The sequence below is a fragment of the Mesocricetus auratus genome, unplaced genomic scaffold (genome assembly GCF_017639785.1).
Source record: "Mesocricetus auratus isolate SY011 unplaced genomic scaffold, BCM_Maur_2.0 Super-Scaffold_100006, whole genome shotgun sequence".
Taxonomy (NCBI): domain Eukaryota; kingdom Metazoa; phylum Chordata; class Mammalia; order Rodentia; family Cricetidae; genus Mesocricetus; species Mesocricetus auratus.
In genome coordinates, this window is record NW_024429190.1 from 48,659,568 (window position 1) to 48,685,700 (window position 26,133).

Genomic DNA, 26,133 nt, shown 5'->3' on the forward strand with positions numbered 1-26,133 from the left:
AAGCAGTTGCCAAGACTGTAGGTTGCTTTTCATAAACAGCAAACCCTGTTGCTAAAATCGATACCTACATAACTCATTGAATAAGAAGGGCCAGGATCTGCTGCCTTCATAGAGCTTTGATCCCTATGTGCTATTGTCTTTGGGATAGAAACATACTCTACACACAATGAGAAATGTAAACACCAAGACTGCCATAAACCCTTTGATCTTTGATGGTGTGCTACCTGCAAGGTATGGTAGAGCAATAGTTGACTGAAAATTGTGGGAATAGCCACTCAGTAACTAATTTGACTGAAGGCCCATTCCACAAGCAGGAAACCATGCCTGATACTGCCTGGGTGATCAAGAAGCTAGGGTTACATAGCCCATTGATCTAAGTTAATAAAATAGCTCCTGATAACATTCTGCTATACTTATAGATCTGTGCTTTTCTCAGCTACCACCAGAGAAGTTCTCCCCTGAAGCAGACGGGAACAAATACAGAGACACAAAGTCATACATAAAGCAGGGTCTGAGATCCCTTGGAACACTCTTTTCTAACTGGAATATCTCAGGGCCCAGGGAAACTCAGAGAGGAGGAGACAGAAAGAGTATAAGAGCTAGAGGGGATGGAGGACACCAAGCAAACAAGTCCCTTTAAATTATCATGATCAAAACTCATGAACTCACAGAGACTGAAGCAACATGTACAAGGCCAGAATGGGTCTGCACCAGGTCCTTCGCATGTATATTATGGCTTCTAGTTTAGTGTTTTTAAGTGATTCCTGATTGTGTGAGCTAGTGAGCCTCTATTTCTTGTGTCTTCTCTTGACCACTTTTCATCCTGTTTGTTTAGTTGTCTAATTCCCAAGTGTTAGATTTTCTTTTATTTTAGTATATTGTTATACTTTATTGTCCCTTGGTAGCCTGCTTGTTCTCCAATGATAGAAAGAAAGAGAGTGGGTCCAGATGTAGGGTAGCTACGAAAGAACTTGAAGCTATAGAGGGAAAAAAGCTATATAGAAAAACAGTTTCGTATGTGTATATACTTAATTTTAGTCATGTTCTCTTCCCCCACCGCACCCTCCCGTCCTTTCAAGTCCCTCCCACTCCAACTCAACCTCTTTACTCTAACAATTTCTCTTTCCTGTTTTGTTTGTAACCCACTGAGTTTAATTCATCTTGCATGAATAAGCATGGGTATGGTAGTATTTTTAAACTATGTTGTTTCAAATAAATGCCGATATGTAAATCTCAGGTATTTACACTGAGCATAACTTAATCTCTAACAGCAATTACAATAGCTCTCTTGGCTTTTTAAACCTGATGATTCACCACCTATTTGCTTTTAGGGTGTTAAAACTCAGTTTACTATATAGGCCTTAAAAACCACTATAACAAAACAATAGATTTTTTCATATAAATTTTTATTTTAAAAACTAATGTCTTATACATTATTCTTGTAAAGCAAGTGTCATTGTATGGTACAGCTCCTGTCCTAGTGGGCACAGCAATTAAGTGAGTAAAACAGAACAGTGATAAATAGATCAATGATAACAGAATCTTTTCCAGTAGTAAGAGTGGGGGAATCACAGCATCCTTACATGGAAGTCTATTAGTTACTCCTTCTTGCTCCATACCTTACAAGTGACATTGCCCTGAGATGCTTCAGATTATTGGAGATGAATTTTTAACCAAAGACTGGACTACATAATGCAGCTGTAGGAGTCTATTTTGATCATGACTTTTCCATGATCAATTATTTTGCAGGCAATCATGTGATATACATATCACAGAGCTAATTGAACATAGCCTAAATTTTTCTTTATAGAATTCTTTCATAGACAGATTACTTAGGAATACATTAGTTTCCAAAACATTTTCTGTTATCTTTTTTGTTATTGCTAATTTAATACCTCTATAGTCACAGAAATGCTTTATGATTCTAATTATTCAAACATAACATGATATGTTTTATTGTCTAGGGTCTGCCTTATCTTTTATAAGTTATTTTTGCATGGTTTTGACCAAGATACCTGGGGTAGCAATGTAAAAAAGGAATGACATACTAATCACATGGTTGTTTCAGAGTCCTTGGAACCAATAATTCTGTGTTGTTGTTCATGGTAACAGGATTGTAGAAAGGAGGAGGCTGCTCAGTTCATTGTGGAGAAATTACAAGCTTAGGAAGGCTCCAAGAATCTTGTGTCATCTTCACAAAGTCGGGCTTCTGCCACCATACATGAATATAGCTTATAAGCCTAGAAGAAACAATGCTTCTACTTCCTTTTAGCTGGACACCATCTCCCAAATTCCCCACAGCATTCTGCAATGGTTCACAATCTAGGAACCATGTATATGCTACCCATGCAATAGGGGAGGGAGCATTTAATCCCAAAACACAGCTTGTTTGTACTACATTTGCTGTAATATATACAATATTCTTTTGATAATGTCCTTCTCAATTCTTCTCTTCCTATATGAATTGGCACAAGATATTGGAGAATATAGGAGGTGAATTTTTAAGTGCTTGTTGGTATCTATGATGTAACTCTATGCCTTAAATGTTGAGTGAGGAACACTGATGTCTTCAGCTAAAGTTGTAAGCTGTCTATTTTTTTCTTTCGGGTGTTACTAACTCCACATGTTGTAACTGTGATCTGTGCAGAAATCTATTTAGTACTGATGAATAGATACTTGATAAATTGCTGGCTTACTAATTAGTGTTATTCATTTTATCTGAAACATGATGTGCTCTAAAATGTAAATAATCTGATATTAGTACAATTAAATTATTTTATGTATTGATAATTACTTAGTTATTTATATGTAAATTTTTATCTAAACTGCAAATGAAGGGGATTTTAGGCATTGCCTTTTCTTTCAGTAATTCCTCAGCTCTATTTTTCCTTACTTCTTTGTCAATACTAATGCTACATCAAGTAGAAGAGTAACATATGAATATAAGCACATGCATGCTATGTCTGTCATTAGTTGAAAATTGAAAAAGCTTTATATCTGCTTTGCTTTAAGTTTTGCATTTGAACCTACCCATTACGCATTTTACAACTATTATATAATTAATTTTAACATTTCCGTACAATTCTTATTTAAATTACTTTTTCTTGGTGAACCTTTTAAAGATAATCCTAAGTTGATATTATTCTTTCACGGATTTCTGTAATGATTGTTTTGAAATTAGTGTCCAATAAATTATTACATCTGCTTCCCTGTGCTGGCATCTGCTGATTGCCTTTTATCTGACAGTTTGTAATCTTTTCTGTTTTCCCCCTGATAAGCATTATGTATGAATTGTTATTTTAAAAAGTTTTCATATTGCTACAAAAACAACAACATAAAAAGTGAGAAGAATTTATTCAAAGCAGATAAAAAGAAACGCATTTAAAAAATCTAGAAGTACCGAATAGAAATGACCCATGATTGAAACCTGTGTATAAAGAGGGAAAAATGAATATTTTCTGAAGGTGAATCATCCATAAAAATATGTAATATATTCTGGCCTATGTCATTCTAGCAAAGTTAAAATATGTGAACAAAGTCTGTACATTAACTTACACTTTTCCTTGAAACTTTTCTGTGAAGTGATATGTATTTTATAAGGAAAAGAATTTCCATTAGAGTAGTATTGAATTTCCTAAAGAGTTTGTTATCTTTGGCTTAATACATTTTGATGCTATTGGTTACATTCATTTAGAAACTATCTTATTTTAATTGAAATGTTGGTGGGATTATCAGATCTCAATTACCCATTTCATGTATATTTAATCTGTTTTAGTTAGGATGAGAATTCTGTCTCAACTAACATAGTTTATGTTTATAATTTTGTTTTTATTTATTTTAATCTACCCAAACCTGCTGTCTTCTTTTTAGTGTTACTTATATAATATGACTTACATAAATATTGGTTATCCTTTATTATTTCCAAAATATCAAGACATAACGGTCTGTATATGTTCAGTGGAGACCAGTTGAATTACACTCATAAAGAAGTGATTTTTACTTTTTGAAATAGGGCTTCATTTGGCTCAGGCTAATCTCAAACTCACTATGTGGCTGAGGATGTATTGGGCTTCTGATCCTCCTGCCTCTACCTCTAAGTACCAGTGTTACAGGTATACACCACAACACTCAACTCTTGCAATGCTGAGTATCTAACTCAAGTCTGAGTACATGGCAGAAAAGCACTCTACCAATACTTCTATCTCCAGTTATTTAAAACAAATACTATTTGTGGAATCCTTGTTAGTAAAATATACTTTTGTGAACTCAAATTTGTCAAAACAGTGCATATTATGTGTCAGAACTCTTAAAACACCTAAACAAATGGAGATCTGAGTGTTGCGTTTGTATTGCAGCATGGCATTGTTCTACCTTGTTCTACAATATATGTATTCTCACTACTCTAAGGCAAATGCTTTTCCAGATACCTATAAAGTATATGCAATTATTTGTGTGTATTAATCTTAAAATAAGACCATACTGAAATTTCAACTGTAAATGATTACCAAATAGGTCATTCTAATCTTCTGCCCCTGTTGATGTCAACTTGATACAAGCTAAAGTCAATTGAGAGGAGGGAACTTTAATTAAGGAAATGTTTCCATAATATCGGTCTGTAGGCAAGCCTATAGGCCATTTTCTTAATTAGTGATTGATGGGGGAGAGCCCAGCCCATTTTGTGTGGTAATGTCACTGGACTGGTGGTTTTATAAGAATGCAGGCTGAGCAAGCCAAAAGAAACAAATCAGTATGCAGCACCCCTCAGTGACCTCTGCAACAGTTCCTGCCATGCTTGATCTTTTGTCCTGACCTTATCTGATAATGAACTGTGATGTGGAAGAGCAAGCCAAATAAACCATTTTCTCTCCTTTCTTTGGCCATGGTGTTTGGTCATAGCAATGATAACCCTAATTAAGACACATGAACAGTAAGAGATCTGCCATGCACTCATCCATTATTGCCATCTATTTACTTGATGGTTCAGCTCCAGTTTGTATAAATGCAATAGTGCAATTATTAATTGTATACCATTACCTATCTTGGCCACTGAATGTACATTGCTCATGTACATTTAATTTTATATCTATTTATGCAGAATCCATCATTTAAAAAACTACTGTGTTCAGCATCTTCTTAAACATTCACCTTCAGTAAGGTTGTTTCATGTATTAGTAATAAAGTCAGATTGTTTCATTGAACTGTTTTATCACATCCTACAACTCATTCTGGAATTCTTTGACCTGCTAAATTATGCTTTAATATCCATGTATAATGTTCAGTCATCATAATTTCTACTTTAAAACTCTATGAACTTTGTCAAATGCATAGTGTCCTATATTCACAATTATATATCATACATAATAATTTCATGCTTCATTTATTGAAAAATGCTGGCAGTGATTAGCCTAATCAATGCTCTCACCCTCAGTCCCTGGACAACTACTAATCTTTCCATAGTCACTCTAGCTATGACTTTTCTACAAGGCTGTATATTGCAAGTGCAATGTATGTGGCCTTTTCATTTGATGTAGAACTATCCACTTGTGACTCATGCAGTGATCTGATAGCTCATTACACTTTTATTGCCCAACAATGACCCATTTTGTGGATGCGCTTTGTATATATATTCTCTCATTGAAGGGCATCTCAGTGGCTTCTAGTCTTTGCTGATTATATATAAAACTATATGAAACTTGTAAGAAATTAACTAAATTGGCTAAAGTTTCATATTCATTTGTATAAAAATCAAGGATGCAAACTTGAACCAAATGTTAAAGTAATGCATAATTTAGGAGAAACTGCTTTATTATCCTACAAGGTGACTATATCACCTTGTGTTCTTAGCAGCAATAAATTAGAACTTTCCTGGGTATGCATTCTTGCTAGTGATTAGTATCACCTAATTTTCAGCTTTATTCATTCTAATAGAGGTTGGGTTAACTCTTTGTTTTTTTAAATGTGTAATTTATTCTTCCATGACAAATGATCTTGAGCTTCATCTCTCATGAATATTCATCATTTATGTTTTGGGAGCTGTCCTGATATATTTGTAATTTTAATTTTGTTATTTATTTTCTTAATTTTGAGTCGTAAAGGACTTAAAAATGATCTTCAAATAATTCACATAGAAATATATATATATATATATATATATAAAATCTTGGGATTGTAGAGTAAGAATATTAATTAAATTCATCTGTATTACTATCCTCTAGAACAAGAGAACTAATGAAATAAATATATATTCTAAAAGGGGATATATTAGATTGGTTTACATGATTCGGTCTGGTCAGTGTGATGATGCCTGCTGCTGAGGAGACTGAGAATTCATAGCTTCTCAGTCTGGGATGCTGAATATTCATCTGTCCCATTCTGGTGGTGAATGCCAGGAGAAGACATAGAGATTTTCTAAACTTTACTATACATTAGATGTCAGGGGATACTGTGTCCAACTGCCAGTAAATTATAGCAGCAGCATCAGAATACATGAATTTACCAGGAAGAAGTGAATAGGGGCAGGCAAAAGAAGACCTGAGTTCCCTGGATTTGGGGTATCCTGGGCTTAAGCCAGTATGTATCCTGCATGCTCTTTCCTGGGAAGACCCAGACACAGTCAACAATGAAGTTTAGGCATCCCATCAATGATAATCTCCATTTCTCTATAATTTCTTTTGTCTTTTGTCTAAAATCCTCATCACTTTATACATGTTCATGCATGTCTTACAAGTTTTATGACCTTATAATATCCAAGGAAGTCATTATATACTTTTTAGTGTTCTATGAAACATCATGAAAGAGTACCTAAGTCATGGTGGTGTTTTCTATGAACTTGGATGTCTATTTTTCCATATTATTTCTTTTTGCAGACTCGCAATTAGCCCATAGCAGACAACAATGACTGGCTGTGTCTTTTTCTGCACTCTTTAATCTCCATCACTAACTCAGATATCCATTCACTCAACAATACCACAGAACTGTTATTGTTATTCTGGATTCTTTGTGTGTGTGTGTGTGTGTGTGTGCGCGCGCGTATATGTATAAATGTAAAGTTTTCCTTATCCATAAACAAGTTGCTGGGATAGTGTTGTTGTAAGCATTCATTCACTAAGTTGGGAGAATAGTTGATATCATAGGGATATAAAACTTCTAATTAGTAAATATACTGTACCATGTTGAATTTTTCAAATAGTAAATTGTTATTTTTATATAGAGACATAAAACTTTTATTTTTAGTTATTTATATAAATTTATTATATATTTTATTATATTTTTACTGGTTTCACTTATTAGTATTAAAATAAATTGCATTTTTTAATTTAAAACCCTGCTATTTATTTGAAGATCCTGGAATAGTTCCTATTTTTGAGCCTTTAAGGTTTTTTGCTGACTCAAAAGTGTCTCATTATTAAATTTGATATGCTGACACCTTGTTATTTGACCTAAGCTTAAATAGCAGGTGCCAGATGAGTTCTGCTTTGGATACTTCATGTAGCGTAGCTAAGATTTTTATTGTGTCAAACTTTTCATGTTTTATTTTTTGGAAAATATATATCATTATTTGAAATTTTTTACTTTTATTTTTTACACATTTATCTCTTTGCATATGTTTCTATTACCACAGTGTAAGGTCTTTTAAATTTGTTCTATTGTTCACTTAATCAATAATTAATTACATGATGAATAAAGAGGAATTGATTCTTAGTAATATTTGTCTTCAGTTAATTTCTCTAAGAAGCAGATACTCATCCCTCAGTGGAAGTAGGAAGTAGGAAGTAAAGACAGGAAGAAACCAAAGCAGGCTGCAATGTGAGGGATATTGATTCCTTGGTGATGTTCATGTGCTCCTATCACAGCTGTGGTTTTTGACCTCACTTGCAATGGGAATTTGCAGATCTTGAGATTAAAATGTTATTCCAGATGAGTTTTTCTAGATCCATCCATTTGCCTTCATATTTCCCCATGTTATTGTTTTTGATAGTTGAGTAATACTCCACTCTGCAAATGTACCACGTTTTCTTTATCTATTCTTCATTTGAGGGACATCTTGGTCGTTTCCAGGTTCTAACTATTACAAATAAATCTGCTCTGAACATAGTTGAGCAAGTATCCTTGCAGTATGATTTGTCTTGACCAAAAAATAAATGCTATCCAGGAATGTTGTCATGTGCCAAACCTATCAAGTGGTTTCGTATAAGAAGGAGGTAAATTTATTAGTGTCCAATAGATATAAAGATATAACTATTGGCTTTGAGGAGTTGAAGAAGAAAACTCAGAGAAATATGAAAGTGTCTCCTGTAAGCTGAAGAAGGCTGATAAACAAACTCTCTTCTGGGTCATTTCAAAAACCAGAGCAGGTCACAACTTAATTTTAGTCCAGTGAGAAATATTTTTGACTTGTGATCTCTATAACTGTAGAACAATAAATTAGTGTTGCAGGAGTACATTCTTTCTTTTGTGATGTATGAGACTGGAAACTGAACTCAGGTCCTTACCTCTTCAGTCATCTCTCTGGCCCTTTGGTCCAAAAATTTCAAAATTAGAATGATCCACACCTAATGAAATATCCGTTGGAAAATTTCATCTCATTTATCTCCAACAATAAAAATAAAAAGGATCACCACCTCTTTTTAAATGGCATTCCATAAATATTTAGGTCCTCGAACTGTATTATCTCAATTTTATATTTATGTAATATTGGTTAATGTTTATACAAGCACTAACTAATTTATCATAGCGAATGCAGTGCATTTAAAAATTAAGTCAATTGAACAATAGACACAATAAAAACTTTTAAAAATTGAAAGACTCAGTGGAGTAAGTCATTGTAAACAGAACCTTATTTTTTCCTCAAGTAAGGATGTGTATATTACTATACATCCAATGCATTTTTAAAATACAAACAGGGAGGATTCTGAATATAATTTCTTCTTCCAAAATGAACATATTCTTTATCTTCATGTTTGCTCAGCATTGAATGTTCTTTTACATAAAGCAGGCATGCTTGCACTCTTTTATAGAACTTTATTTAATTTCTAAAACTGAAGTGAGAAAGACAGAAAAGGCAAGGAAAATTAAGGAGTGAGGAAAAGTATCAGGAGAGGGAGTGAAGAAGAGATTGGTGTGAAAAGTGAGATGAACCAAAAGTTAAAATATGTACAATGTTGAATTGTGTGCTATTTTGTTAAAATTTCTAAGGAGTTGAGAGCTAGAAAAATGTTCATTGATCTACTAACAATATTAATGACAATTAACTAGTTGAATATTGAATGTATACTTTTTGATGTGTGGTGAGAAGATCATCATTGCCATTTGTTCATCAAAATATCTTTAGTTTGTTGTAGAAAAAAAATTGAATAATAGCTGTAGTTCCTTTTAGTATTATATGTAGCTTTTTATATTGTACAGATCATGATAAATAAGGTATTTATTTACTAAAAATTTTCCAAGGTATACTTAAACATTGCAACTTATCCTGAGGACTCACTTCCAGTAACTTGAGTACAATTGAATTAAAGAATGTTATACCTAAGGGGAACTTAAGAAACTATCAACCTGTTACAGGTGTAGACATTGAAATTTGAAGAGGTACTGAGGACTTGGAAGAATTTATAGGAGTATGTAGAGTGGCTAACACAGGAAATGCTTCAGATAAACATATAGAAATGTCTGTTTATAAGATACACTTAAAACTCACCAGTTTTTCTAAAAGGAATAACACCCTGTGCAATCAGTTTATTCACTGGTAAAGAACATTCCTTCTAATCTTGATTGCAGCAATTTCTTGTAACTTTTGACTGGTACTATTATTGACTTTTGATGCTGAGAGATCTGGTTGGCTTGATTGTCCACAGTATCTTCAGGAAGATGATCTCTACCAGTCAGAAATGGAACCTAGTCCCAATAGATGTAGCTACAAAACATTCCTACACATTGGACCTTGTGTGCATTGTGGAAGAGAGGGCAAAATAGAAGAGGGGATGGAAATACTTAAGAGCCAGAGAGTTAGGGAGTTTACTCTGAGACTGTGTCTCCTACTCCTCAGAAGCTACATCAACAAAGACCCAATAACATGAATATTTAAATGTGAGCTGAACAAAGATGACATGAGCAAACATGTCAAACTGATAAGAGGAAATCCCACAAGGCCTAACCCTGAACAAAAAACGACAGGCAACTGAGTAAAGTTGTCTGTGGGAGAAGCAATATGCCCCAAAGGAAGATGACACCAATTGGTTGTTCAGTGTCAAACATTAAGCCCTGAAAACATAATTGCAAGTAACATTATATAGGCTCAACAGCTTATATTTGTGAATATATATGTACATATAAATGCATATATGCATTGAAATATATGTAAAATGGATATATGCATCTAATAATGTTTCATTAATAATGCTATGAATTTCATAGACAGCGGGGAGGGGCATATTGGATGGTTTGGAGGGAAGAAATGGAAGGGATATATATTGTAATTAATATACGGTCTAAATAAATAAATAATGTCACATGAGCCAGGAGGTTATCAAACTACCCATGAATAGGTAGCAAAGTTGTGTTAATGGGGGCAAAGAGTATAAAATCAGTGGACACTAACTGCTGGAATTAGAGTTGTAGCCAAGGGATGATCACAGAAATGACAGAACTAAGTTAAAACACAGAGCAAATATCAACAGTTGAAATCTTTAATTAGTTCATATGTCTATTCTTCTGTTCTTTATTTTTTGAACTCACTCTAAATTATTCACTAGACAATATTCAGCCATAGATTTGGGGATTTATTCCTAGCGCATTTTGTGCTTTAAATTGAATGACTTAGATCTGTAGTAAAAATGAAGTCAGTATTGACCAACATAGTGTGTGTTAGGAATGGAAATTCATTATTATGTTGATGGAAGAGTCTTATATCAGTGGTAATGCACCATGACATCAGTAGATAAATAGTAAAGAATATTATTTGTATAGGCCTCTTCTTCAAGAAATTGATTTTCCATGGGATCTTATTTAAAGTTGTATTCTGGAAACAGGCCAGTATTGTTTTATAAAGCAAACACTTTTATACTTGAGGAAATCAATCTTGAAAAGAAAGAAAAAGACACAAAAGAAACATGATTTGATTCAAAGCTGATGTATACTGCTGCGTCTCAGGTCAGTGGCTTTATACAGAACATGAACAAATATCATCACCTGTGTCCAGTGTAATCACAGAGACCTGACAAGGCTAGAAATGAAAAAAGACTCAAAGATGGCCTGTAATTCTAATTTGTTCAAACCCCAAGAGGAAATCGTTTTTAAAACATTGTACTCATACATGAAATTGGATTATGCAATTGAATTCTGCATGAATCCAACGTTTCCCTAAATGTTTCTGATGTCTTTAGATTGTCATTTTACAGTAAGGCAGCCCAACAAGCTGCTATTCCTACTTACCTCTGTGAGTCTGTCATTTGTATTTAATAGACAATCCTTTAGAAGAGCACAAGGCTGTAGGAGGGGGGAAATAATATATATTTCTTACATTATACACATTATTTTGTAGCCAAAGATAATGAGTTAGTAAATAACAATGGGAAATGAATGCTCCACATTGCAAAAACAAAACTGTTTATTATGAAAATCTGTTTCCCTAAGTGTCACACATAAACTTTATGTTAGAAGTCTCTGGAAAAGCATTATTCAAAACATGTTTTTAAGGAATTTAATTTTCTGTGCTAAAATAATTATAATGATATTATAAATAATAATTTTCTGGAAGGTTCTGAAAGTTACAAAGGTAAGTCTATTTATAACACTCCAAAATACTATTATTAATAATTATTAGTTTCTATAACTCAATATTATTTAATAATTTATGGTTACTTTTATGTTATTATCTTAAATTCTTACTTCTATTCATGTTATATTGCATAAGGATATAAATATTCCCATGGAACTATTCAAAGGGGTGACTTTGTGACTATGTTGAGATAGCCTATTTCCAAACTAATAATCATTGTTGTAGAAGGCCAGAGTCAAATGCTAGTTCTGGCCAATGAGTACAAATCTGTTTATAGTGTGAATATTTACCTGTATTCTAACATACTGCTAGCTACCCCTGAATTCCTGGTACCCAATATTGGGTTTTATTTTGATATTTTATCATGAATAAATGTTATGTTTAGTCAAAACATTCCCAATGCTGGTTGTTTTCCTTACATAGCATTTATTCTTTAGTTTGTTAATAGTCTGAGTAAGACATATATATATATATATGTATATATATATATATGCAGAACACACAACTTCCAAAACTATAGAAATGACAAAAATAGCTGGCAGTCACACAAAATTCCTCTTCAACATTGGATTACCCATCTTCATCCTACAGGCCTAGTATATTTGTCAAACATTTTGTAAAGAAGAAATTCTGAAGGACTGGCCTTATTTTTCTTGACAAATTTCAGCAGTCAAATTCTTTATGATTTTCTCATCCAACTTGGCAAGTGGCTAGCTTTGACACATTTAAAGCAAACTCAATATGGATACTTTTGACGTCCATCATATACTCAGAAGTATATTGATGTTGCCAGGTGCAGACATATCTCTCTGTCACAAACCTTATATTATTAAAACATTTTAATGTCATATTCTCTAAATCTCTGAAGAATTTGAAGACCACCTATCTAAAATATATCTCTTTTTAACCTTCAAAACATACCTAACATGACTAAAGTTTGATTGTCATAGAACACTAACTACTAAGCTGCATTTCTTAATTATCATAAGCAGTTTGGAATAATATCTTTCAAGGACTAGAACATTACACTACATTTAAAAATGAGCTGCATATGTTCAATACCTTGAATAAAGGTAGAATCATGATTACAGTATGTCATAACAATAAGAAACTCAAATTTGTATAAATATGGAAAAATCCATGTCATTGCAAAATATATGATGGTTGTAGTTGCTTTAGAGTTTAAAAGTAGACTCAATAATCTAGTTTAATTTCCAGGAGGTCCCATTTATTAATTGTTAAATTAGTGTCTTTGCTACTGGTGTTATGTTCAGGAAGTGGACGTGGTCTCCTGTGCCAATTTGTTCAAGAATATATTCCATGTTTTTTCTTCTAAAAGGTTCAGAGTGGCTGAGTTTATGTTGAGGTCTTTGATCCATTTGGATTTAAGTTTTCTGAATGTCAATAGACATGTATTTATCTGACATCTTCTACATGTCCATATCCAGTTATTCCAGCACCATTTGTTGAAGATGCTTGCTTTTTTCCAATGTATAGTTTTACCTTCTTTGTCAAAAATCTTGTGTTCATATGTGTGTGTATTAATATCAGGGCCTGCAATTCTATTCATGGTCTACCTGTCTGTTTTTGTGCCAATACCAAGCTATTTCATTACTATAGCTCTATAATATCACTTGTGGTCAGGGATGGTGATACCTCCCAAAGTTCCTTTATTGTACAGGGTTGTTTTGTGTATCCTGGGTTTTTTGTTTTTCCATTTAAAGTTGGGTATGATCCTTTCAAGGTCTGTGAAGAATTTTCCTGAGATTTTGATGGGAATTGCATTGAATCTGTAGATTGCTTCTGGTAAGATTGTCATTTTTACTATGTTGATCCTACATATCCAAGAACATGGGAGATCTTTCCATTTTCTGGTATCTTCTTTAATTTCTTTCTTTAATGATTCAAAATCCTTGTCATACAGGTCTTTCACCTGTTTGGTTAGAGTTACCCTAAAATATTTTATGTTGCTTGTTGCTATTGTAAAGGGTGATGTTTCTATGATTTCCTTCTCAGCACATTTATCATCTAGATACAGCAAGGCTACTTATTTTTTTAAGTTAATCTTGTATCTTGACACTTTGCTGAAAGTATCAGCTGTAGGAGTTTCCTGGTAGAATTAATCAAATCACTTATGTAGAGTATCATATCATCTTCAAATAGTGTAAGTTTTACTTATTACTTTCAATTTATATCCCCTTGATCTCATTTTGTTGTCTTATTGCTATAGCAAGAATTTCAAGTACAATGCTGAAGAGATATGGAGAGAGTGTACAACCTTGTGTTGTTCCAGATTTTAGAGTAATCACATTGAGTTTCTTTCCATTTAGTTGGATGTTGGCTGTTTGTTTCCTGTATATTTCCTTTATTATGTTTAGTTTGGTTCCTATTATTCCTAGTCTCTCCAAGGCCTTTATCAAGAAGATGTGTAGAGTATTGTTGAAGGCTTTTTTAGCATCTAGTGAGATGACCATGTGGTTTTTCTTTTTCAGTTTTTTCATGTTGTGTTACATTGATGATGTATCATTGTTGAACCATCCCTCCATCTCTGGGAAGAAGTCTACTTGATCATGGTGGATGATTATTTTGATGTGTTCTTGGATTCAATTTGGCAGCATTTTATTGAGTATTTTTGCAACGATGTTCATGAGGGAGATTGTGTCTTTGTGTGGTTTGGGTACCAAGATAATTGTAGCCTCACAAAAAGAGTTTGACAATGACCCTTCTCAGGCCCATCTCCCCTATCCCTTCCTTGAACATTCAGGGTCTGCTCTGCATGTAGTGGACCTGCCCTGGTAGACCAAAATATCCAGATTCTGGCCACATCTCTGTATGGACCCCCCTACACGCTATGGGTAAAGAGAATACCAAGAGAGCCCGGACCATCCACAGATTCCAACATTGAAGTTTTGTCACAACTATACCCACTGGGAGATGAGAGGAGAGGGAGAGATACCAACTGCACCCACTGGAAGAAAGGATGGGAAGATAACAGTGTAAGAACATATTCAACAACAGAAAGACCATTGTGAAACAACCAGAATCTAGAGACTCTATACCAGTAAGACATGAAAATTCTAATGAAGATTAAGTAGAAGAGAATAAACTTAAAAATAACTTTATGAGACCAGTGCCTGGGGACTGCCACAGAGCATCCCCTCCTGGTGGGAGCATTTGTACTCAAGATTCCTGGTCTTCTTTTCCACCAATGGGACCAAGTAAACTGGACCCCATATCTGGGCCTGCCTTCCAGTGCCTGGGGACTGCCACAGAGCTTCCCCTCCTGGCATGAGCCTATGCACCCCAGGTTCCTGAACTTCTTCTCCACCCATGGGAACAGGCAATTCGGGATACTTTTCTAGTCTCATGCTCCAGTGCCTGGAAACTGCCACTGAGTCTTCCCTCCTGATGGGAGCCTACACACCCCAGATTCCCAGTCTTCTCAACCCATGGGACCAGGAAGAGGAGAACTACCAGAGTATTGGACTTTCTTGCAACCAATGAAAGGGAACTCTGGTCACCAAACCACCAGGCCAGTAAGAGGCTCTTTCTGCACCCACTAGAAGAAGGGATGGGACGGAGACAATACAAAAACACACTCAGCAACTGAAAAAGGAATATGAAACTGGCAGATTCTAGAGAGTCCACACTTGCAAGACTTCAACATTCAAGTGCAAATAAGGCAAAAGAAAATGACATTAAAAGCAACTTCATGAATATGACAAAGGCCCTCAAAGAGGATATGGGAAAACCCTCAAAGAAATGGAAGATAAAACAAACCAAAAAATCCCCAAAACATGCAACAAATAGACAAACAGACAAAGCAAAAATTACAAGAAACAATCCAAACAGTGCATGGGTTGAAAACTGAAATAGAGACAATAAAAACAAAACACAATCTGCAGGAAGGCTGGATATAAAAAAGCTAGGCGAATTGTCAGGTACTACAGATGCAAGCATAGCAAACAGAATACAAAAGATGGAAGAGAGAATCTCAGGTGCTGAAGATACATGAGGAGAAATTGATTCATCGTCCAAAGAAAATCTTAAATCCAACAAATCCCTAATGCAAAATATCCAGGAAATATGGAATACCATGAAAAGACCAAACCTAAGAATAATAGGTATAGAAGAAAGTGAAGAAAATCACCTCAAAGGGGCAGAAAACATATTCAACAAAATCATAGAAGAAAACTTTCCCAACCTAAAGAAAGACATACCAATGAAGGTACAAGAAGTTTACAGAACACAAAATAGAGTGGACCACAAAAAAAAAGTCCTCTCGCCACATAATAATCAAGACACCAAATATGCAGAATAAAGAAGGAATATTAAGAGCAGCTAAGGAAAAAGGTCAAGTAACATGTAAAGGCAAACCTATCAGAATTACACCTGACTTCTCCATGTAAACTCTAAAAGCCAGAAGGTCCTGGATAGAGATTCTACCAACACTAAGAGACCATGGATGCCAGCCCAAACTGCTATACCCAGCAAAACTTTCCATCACTGTAGATGGAGAAAACAAGATATTCCATGAAAAACTAGATCCAAACAATATACATCCACTAAGCCAACCCTACAGAAAGTTATGGAAGGGAAACTTCAACACAAGGGAGATAACAACAACCAGAACAACATAGGCATTAGATAATCCCATCTTACCAACAGCCAAAAGAAATAAGGGGTGGAATGCCACACATAATTCTACCACCTCCAAACCTTCTGAATCATAAAAAAATGAGCAATCAATGGTAATTATTATCCCTCAACATTAATGGTCTTAACTTGCCCATAAAATGACACAAGCTAACAGAATGGATTCAAAGAACTCATCCTGCTGCATACAGAAACACTCCTCAGCCTCAAAGAAATATATTACCTCAGGGTTAAAGTTTGGGAAAATATCTTCCAATCAAATGAACCAAAGTAACATGTGGGGGTAGCAATTCTAATATCTAACAAATTAGACATTAAAATAAAACCAATAAAAAGAGATGAAGTAGGTCATTACATGCTCTTTGAAGGAGAAATCCACCAAGAAATTTCATTTCTGAAAAATGTACGCCCCAAAATACAAAGGCATCTATGTTCATGAAAGAAACATTACTAAAACTCAAATCACATATAAGGCCCCACAAACTTATAGTGGAAGGTATCACCACCCCACTCTCACCACTAGAGAGGAATACCAGACAGAAACTTAACAAAAGAAACAAAGGGACTAGTCGGAGTTACAAATAAAAAAGAATATACCTTCTTCTCAGAACCACATGGAACCTTCTCAAAAGTCGGCAACATACTTGGCAACATAACAAACCTCAACTGGTACAAAAAATTGGAATAGCTCCATGTATCTTACCAGACCACCATGCAGTAAGAATAGAATTCAACAACACAAATTACAGAAACCCTACAAACTCATGGAAAGTGAATAATGCACAATTGCACCATTTCTGGTTCAAAGAAGAAATAAAAGAGAAATTAAAGAATTACTGGGATTCAATGAGAATGAAAACACAACATACCTAAACCTATGGGATACTTTGACAGCAGTGCTAAAAGGGAAGTTCATAGCAATAAGTGTCCACATGAAGAAACTGGAGAATAGTTAGACTAGAGAATTAACAGCAGAGCTGCAAGCTCTAGAACACAAAGAAGCAAACTCACCCAGGAGGAGTAGATGCCAGGAAATAATAAAATTGAGGGCTGAAATAAATAAAGTAGAAATTAGGAAAACAATACAAAGAATCAATGCAACAAAGAGTTGGTTCTTTGGGATATCAACAAGATAGACAAACCTTTATCCAAACTTACCAAAGCCAGAGTGTGACCATGCAAAATTAAAAATATCAGAAACAAAAAGGGTGACATAACAATGGACACAGAGGAAATCCAGAGAATCATCAAGTCAGTTCATACTTTGAAAACCTGTACTCCAAAAAATTTGAAACTTTAAAGAAAATGGAAATTTTTATGGATAGCTATCATGTGCCAAAATTAAATGAAGCACAGATTATCAATTTAAATAGACCTATAACCCCTATGGAAATAGAAGCAGTCATCAAAACTCTCCCAACCAAAAAAAAGCCCAGGTTCAGATGGCCTCAGTGCAGAATTCTACCAGCAATTAAAAGGACAGCTTATACAAATTCTTCTCAAAGTATTTCATGCAACAGAAGCAGAAGGGTATTTGCCAAACTCTTTTTTTGAGGTTTCAATAACCTAGATACCCAAGCCACACAGAGACATAACTAAGAAAGAGAACTTCAGACCAATATGCCTCATGAATACTAATGCAAAAATACTCAATAAAATACTGGCAAATGCCTTTAATCCCAGTACTCGGGAGGCAGAGGCAGGCGGATCTCTGTGAGTTCCAGGCTGGGCTGGACCGACAGCCTCCAAAACAATACAGAGAAACCCTGTCTCATAAAAACCAAAAAAAAAAAATACTGGCAAATAGGATCCAGGAACACATCAAAACAATCATTTACCATGAACAATTAGGTTTCATCCCAGTGATGCAGGGATCCATCAATGTAATCCACCATATAAACAAGCTGAAAAACCAAAGTCAGATGAGCATCGCATGAGATGCAGAAAAAGCCTTTGAAAAAATTCAAAGCCCCTTCATGATAAAGGTCTTGGAGAGATCTGGGATAACAGGAACATACCTAAATATAATAAAAACCATAAACAGCAAACCAACAGCCATCATCAAACTAAATGGACAGAAACTCAATGTGATTCTGCTAAAATCAGGAGCAACACAGGCTGTCCACTCTCTTCATACCTTTTCAATATTGTACTTGAAGGTCTGGCTAGAGCAATACCACAATAAAAGGAGATCAAGGGGGATACCAATTGGAAAGGAATAGGTCAAACTTTTACTTACATAAGAGAAATACGTAAGATTAAAATTATGGAGTAAATACTTAAATCGGAGCTAGCCAGTCAAAAACAAGCAAACGGCCAACAACTTCATAGTTAATACAGCATCTTGTATGTTATTTGGGGACTACAACATGGCAAAGCCCAGGCAACTGGTGCAGAAAAACCAAAACATCTGGCAAGGAAAAGGCTTCATTCCACACCTTAGCCATTAAGGAAATGCAAATCAAATCAACTCTGAGATACCATCTCATGCCTGTCAGAATAACTAAAAACAAAAACACCAATGAAAATTTATAGTGGAGTGAGGGGAATACTCCTCCATTGCTGGTGAGTGCCAACTCACACACCCACTTTGGAAAACAGTATGGAGATTCCTCAGGAAAATGGGAATCAGTCTACCACAAGACCCAGGAATTCAATTGTTAGGCATGTATCCAAAAGCAAGTTGGTGCAACAATCCTAATATCTAACAAATCAGTATTCAAACTAAAATCAACCAAAAGAGATGAAGATCATTTCATACTCACCACAGGAAATGTCCATTAAGATGAAGTCTCAATTCTGAATATCAGTGCCCCAAATGCAATAGCACCCACATTGCTAAAAGAAACATAACTAAAAGTCAAATCACACATAAGACCTCACACAGTTATAGTGGGGGACTTCAACACCCCACTCTTCCACTGGCCAGGACCACCAGACAGAAACTTAGCAAAGAAACTAACAGAAGTTACCAATTAGGTTTATCAGATATCTATAGAACATTCCATCCAAACACAGAAGAATATGTCTTTTTCTCATCACCACATGGAACCTTCTCTAAAATCAAACCTCCAGAGATACAAAAAAAATGGAACAACACCCTGTGTCTCATTGGATCACCATGCTTCAAAGTTAGAATTCAGCAACAATACAAATTGCATAAACCCTACAAACTCATGGAAATTAAACAATACTCATCTGCCTCATTCCTTGGTAAAGGAAGAAATAAAGAACGAAATCAAAATTTTCTTAGAATTCAATGTAAATGAAGGAACAACATACCCAAATGTATGGGACACTCTGAAAGCAGAGCTAAGAGGAAAGCTAATAGCACTAAGTGCCCACTGAAAAATAGCCACGCTAGAGAATTAACAGCAGTACACGTGAAAGCCCTACAACAAAGAGAAGCAAACTCACCCATGAGGAGTAGATGCCAGGAAATATTCAAATGGTAGGCTGAAATTAATAAAGAAAACAATTCAAAGAATCAATTAAACAAATACTTGGTACTTTGAGAAAATCAAAAAGTTAGACAAACCTTTATCCAATCCAACCAAATGGTAGAGAGAGAACATGTAAATTAACAAAGTCAGAAATGGAAAGGGGGACATAATAACAGACAGTGAGAAAATCCAGAGAATCAACAAGTCATACTTGAAAATGTGTATGCCCCAAAATTGGAAAATTTAAAAGAATTGGAAATTATTCTGGATAGATATCACTTATAAAAATTAAATCAAGGCATTCTTAAAATACATAGGATAGTTTAATTCAGCATTTTTCATAATCCAGTGTCTCTCAGTTTCTATAGTCTTTTGTTCATCAGCATTTTAAAAATTTAAAGTTAATGAAGCACTATATAGGGTACTAACTTCTTGTTATAATACTTCCCATCCTTATATGGCTTGTTCTTTATATTCCATTATTCTCTCTTTAAAGCCTTCATTTTTAAAAGATATTTATTTATTCTATGAGTATCTATACTCATTTTTTCTTTCTTCATCTCTTTGTTTTGTGTGTGTAAGATGATATCTCAGAGGCTTTTTTTCTTTTTTAAGTATGTTTTTTAATTTAAATTAGAAACATGGATGCTTCAAATGTCAATTCCAGCTCCCCCCTTCTCCCTCCACCACATTCTCTACATGTTCAGATGTTTTCACAGAATTTACCAGGTTTTCTACATACTGTGGCTCTGGAAAATTTTTTGATAATATTGTAAGTCTATATTGTGGGTATTCAGTCTCCTTCTATGGCTCTACTTATCACATGGTACTGGTGGTTGGCACTGTACCCCTCAGGTCAGTGAGAATGTAGACTCATGCCAGTTCCCATGCTGGGCCCATATTGTGGCAGGGATTTCTACCTAGTCTTCTGCTGACAAGCCCTCCATTTTGGAAACCAAATGCAACAGGTCTTTCTTTGTACTGCATTTCTTTTTCTTTTGGCTCTTTGGGGACCCACCACCCAGCTCCCAAACAAATCACAAGCCTTAGTTTGGCTGTTTCATGCCAGCCTTTATCAATTTAAATTACCCTGTATGTCCTTTTCCTCTGGGTCTTTTACCTTTTTTCTGTTTCTATATATCTCTTCTTTATTTCTTACTCCATATATGACTGTGAGACTGGGTGACTGTTCCCTGGTGTCCTCTTCCTTCATCTCTTGCTCCATCATATTTTCTGCCCAGATTTCTCCTATCCATTCTCTCTGCCTGACAGCTCTGCCTATCCTTTCTTCTGCCTGGCAATTTGCTCTTCAGTTCTTTATTAGACCAATCAGGTATTTTAGACAGGCAAAGTTACACAGCTTCACAGAGTTAAAAAAGTTCAACAAAGAGAATACAATACATCTATGAGTCATTAAACAAATACTCCACAACATAAACAAATGTAACATATCTTCAAGTAATATTCTACAACATTTTGTTAATTATAAAACATAGCCTTAGCTTAAACTTGTTCTCAGCTATCTCTTAAAACTTAAGTTAACCAGTTTATATTAATCCACATTATGACACATGACTTATCGCCTCTTCTCTATGCAATTTATTGGACTTCCTCAGTCTCCCACTGGTGCAACCCCCACCTAAAAGATGCTTCCCATGATTTCCTCTCTGTTTCCATCAGCCCTGCCTATCCTCTTCCGCCTAGTTATAGGCCATTCAGTTCTATATTAAACAAATCAGAAGGTGCCTTTTTTTTTTTTGGTTTTTTACAAGCCATGGTTTCTCTGTATTGTTTTAGAGGATATTGGTCCATCCCGGCCTTGAACTCACAGAGATCTGCCTGCCTCTGCCTCCCGAGAACTGGGATTAAAGGCGTGAGCCACCACTGCCCAGCAGAAATTGTCTTAAGTAAGTGAGTTAAAACAGAGACATCTTCACACAGTATAATCAAATATCCTGCAGCTTTTTTTGTACTACTCATGAATATGTAAAGAATTGAAATAGGAAGATATATACTTGTCCGTATACAGTTTGTGTTTATGTGTGATTGTGTGTATATGTGTACATGCTTGGTGTATATGTGTCAGATGGTTTGATCTATTCTCTATATACTTACACATATAAACACATGATATAGAAGCCAGATAATCTCATTATCTTCTCTATGCAACCCAGAGAACCAAAAACCCAGTGCAATTTAGGCTAGAGGTAAAAGGAATAATGGAGAAGTCCTAAAGTGAAACTGAAAGCTGGGGAATTGACAAATCAGATGTCACAGAGGAGAAAAAGCTGTATTCTTTTTTTTTTTAATTTTATTTTCCAGTTTAAATTGAGGTAAGAAACAAGGTTGCTTCACAAATCAGTTCCAGGTCCCTCTCCCATTCTCTCCCTTCCTCCCGTGCCCTCCCCCCAACCCCCCCCCCCCGTTATCCCCTCATTTCCCCAGGGAGGGTGAGGCCCTCCATGGGGGTGTGCATAGTCTGTCATTTCATATAGGGCAGGGCCTAGACCCTTCCCCAAGAGTTCAGGGTGAGAGTGCACCTCACATTGTTCTATGGGAGTCCAAAGTCTGTGCGTATACTTGGGATGGGTACTGATCTGCTGCCCAAGGCTCAATAGATTCCCTAGGCCTCTTCACTGACACCCAGATTCAGGGGGTCTTGATCAGTCCCATGCTGGATTCCCAGGCTGATGCCTGGAATTCAAGAGTTAACCTTTGTCTGGTCAGCTGTTTCTGGGGGTTAAACCAGCCCAGTCTTAATCCCTTTGATCATCAGTCCTCCCTCTCTGTTACTGGCTTTCTTGAGTTCAGCTCAGTACTTAACCAAGGGAGTCTGTCTCTTCTTCGATCAGCCACTAAATAAAGTTTCTGTTTCCCAGACTCTCTGGCCATAGGATTGTAGGCTGGCACTCCCCAGATCTATGTCTAAAATCCATATATGAGACAGCACATGCCATGTTTCTCTTTTTGTGACTGGGTTACCTCACTCAGGATGGTTTCTTCTAGTGTCATCCATTTGCCTGCGAATCTCATGATTCCATTATTTTTTTCTGCTGAGTAGTACTCCATTGTGTAGATGTACCACATTTTCTCTATCCACTCTTCAGGTGAGGGACATCTAGCTTGCTTCCAAGTTCTGGCAATTACAAATAAAGCTGCTATGAACATAGTGGAACAGACATCTTTGTTGTATGAATGGGCATCTTTTGGATATATGCCTAAGAGTGGAGTTGCTGTGTCTTGTGGTAGGTTTATTCCCATTTTCTGAGCTGCTTGGGACATTATATTTCTCCCTGCATTGCATTTTCCTTTATTTATTGCTGACTGGACTGGATGATATAAACAAGCATTGATTAGAATGATCCTTTGTTGTCATAATCTTTTAACCTACTCCAATGGGAAAATTAAAACAGTAATTTCATTGTTACAGTTTCTAAAATATTGCATAGAATTACAATGGTTTCTTTCTTTGCTAGCAAATAAAATTTTTCTAGTAATACCATAGTAACTGTAAGTAGGTATGTAGCCATCCTCTGGATGTAGATTTTTCTGCTTACATTGGTTTACTTTTCTAATTCTTGATTCTCCTTTAATTTGTTCCAAATGAATCTTTTATTTACTTATAGAAATATGTTATTATTGTACATTTGGGGCAAATCTATACAAATATACAAAGAAGCCTAGGACATTTTGATTTTCTATCAAGTAGGGTTTCTCAAAATTAACAAAATCTCTATATATATTTCTTACACTTAGACTTCCATTAAATGCCCTGAATAATTTTTGTAATAATTTCTAGCAATATTGTACAACGAACCAAGCCTTATCTTGAAACTTAAGTGATCGTGGAATGGTTATTTGTAGGCAAAAATGAACTGAACAACTTTTGGTGGGCTACTCATTTTTGCAGACCTGTTTTGGATTTCTCAGAATTCCAGATATTGTACAGTTTTCATGGATACATGTGAGTAAAAACATTTCTCTTTCTACACTGTCTCTTCAAAGAGCTGACTCTGATTCATATTCTTTGGATGATCATGACTCATCTGTTTGAATTTAACTGTCCAAAAGCTTTAAAGATGACTGACTAGTAAACCCACAATGAAAAAAGGTCATGTAATCTTTTCAATCACTTTTGTTTTCTCATTATTAGATACCATAATAATTCATAATAGAAACTGATTTGAACATGCAACATACAAATTACTAGGAAAGGACAAATACATTGTACCGATTTCCCCTTGTGATTTTATGATGGTTTTTTATGTGTTCTTCAATAGAACATGGTTATGATTTTAAAATTTTCATGCTTCTATACTTCTTAAATACTTATTGCACTAAAAAATGACATATAAGTCTACTTGGACATAATTATACTATCCAACTAGCAGATCATTGCACATGGTGTGTGTTACTAGCAAAACAAAGGATTCAACACTCATATTCTTTATTATAATTCTATTTTTAAAATCATATACCTCCATCCTCCTCTGCCTTCTTATCCAGAAACTCACAGGATAAGGCTACTGTCTCTTGAGGATGGTTATACACAAACCATTTTCTGGTAACAGGAAAGTATATTAAATATCTTCAAAACAATAAAGTATGACAAAAAGAAATACCAGTATTAATAGTATTAATATAGAACTTAAGGTCAAGACTCATGAATTAAATTTGTTTCGGTGCCAAAATCAGCAGTTAGAGTTAGATTTAGTAGTGCAAGCCTGAATCTTTGTATTACATTTGAGGCTCAGGCAATAGGGATCGAAAGACTAGCATGGGCTAAATTTCCTTATCAGATTAGCTAGAGCTATGAAGAAAGATGTCATTTAAAAGGAAGAAAAATAGAAGTTTCAAAACAACCCTGCATGTTTAAATGTGTACCTGCCCTTGTAGAAAGTTACATACACAGGAAAGTCATCAGCCCTTCCAGGCCCCAACCTCCAGTGACCCCAGCTTCAGGTGTGCTTGGGTCTCCAGGGGGCCACTCCCCATCCTTGGCCCAACACCCATCCACTCAATATTCCAGGGGCCCGCTCCTGGCATCCAGAAGACCTACCACACAGGAAAGTCATCAGCCCTTCCAGGCCCCAACCTCTGGCGACCCCAGCTTCAGCTTCAGCTTCAGTGTCAGAGTCCCCAGCTTCAGCTTCAGCTTCAGGAAGGAAGGTGACCAGTGGAGACAGAAAGAACCCACCTGCACTGACTGGAAGAAGAGATGGGAAGAAGACAGAATAAGAGGTAACACAGCAAATGAAAGACCAACATGACTTCACCAGAATCTAGAGAACCAACACCAGTAAGACCTGAAAAGCACTACATACATGAATCAGAGGAGACAGGCCTTAAAAATTATTTTATGAAGATGATAGAGACACTCAAAGAGGAAATGAGGAAATCCCTTAGAGAAATAGAAGAAAAAAAACCAAAAATCCATGAAATGAGGGAAAAATTCAGGAAATAAATCTCTGAAAGAATCTAAAGAGTATCAAGAAAAAACAACCAAACAAATGAAGGAAACAACTCAAACAGTTGAAGGATTGAAAGCTGAAATACAAACAATAAAGAAAACACAGAATGAGGGGATGCTGGAAATAGAAAAGCTGGGTAAATGATCAGGAACTACAGATGCAAGTATCACCAATAGAATACAAAAGATAGAAGAGAGAATCTCAGGTGTTGAAGACTCATTAGAGGATATACAGTCTTCAACCAAAGAAAATCTCAAAACAACAAATCCCTAACACAAAATATCCAGGAAATATGGGACACTGAAGAAGACCAAACCAATAATAGGTATAGAAGAAGGTAAAGAAATACAGCTCAAAGGTACAGAAAACTTATTCAACAAATCACAAAAGAAAAGTTCTATAACCTAAAGAAGGATATGCCTATGAAAATACAAGAATCTTACAGAACACCAAATAGGCTGGACCAGAAAAAGAAGTCACCTCGCCATATAATCAAAATATCAAACCTACAGTATAAAAAGAAAATATTAAGAGTAGCTAAAGAAAAAAAGGCCAAGTAATATATAAAGGTAGACCTATCTGAATTACACCTGAATTCTCAATGGAAACTATGAAAGCCAGAAGATCCTGGACAGATGTCCTACAAACGCTATGGGAACAAGGATGCTAGCCCAGTCTAATATATCCAGCAAAGATTTCAGTTACCATACATGGAGAAAATAAAATATTCCATGACAAGCCCAGATTTAAACAATGCGTATCCATGAATCCAGCTCTACAGAAATGACTA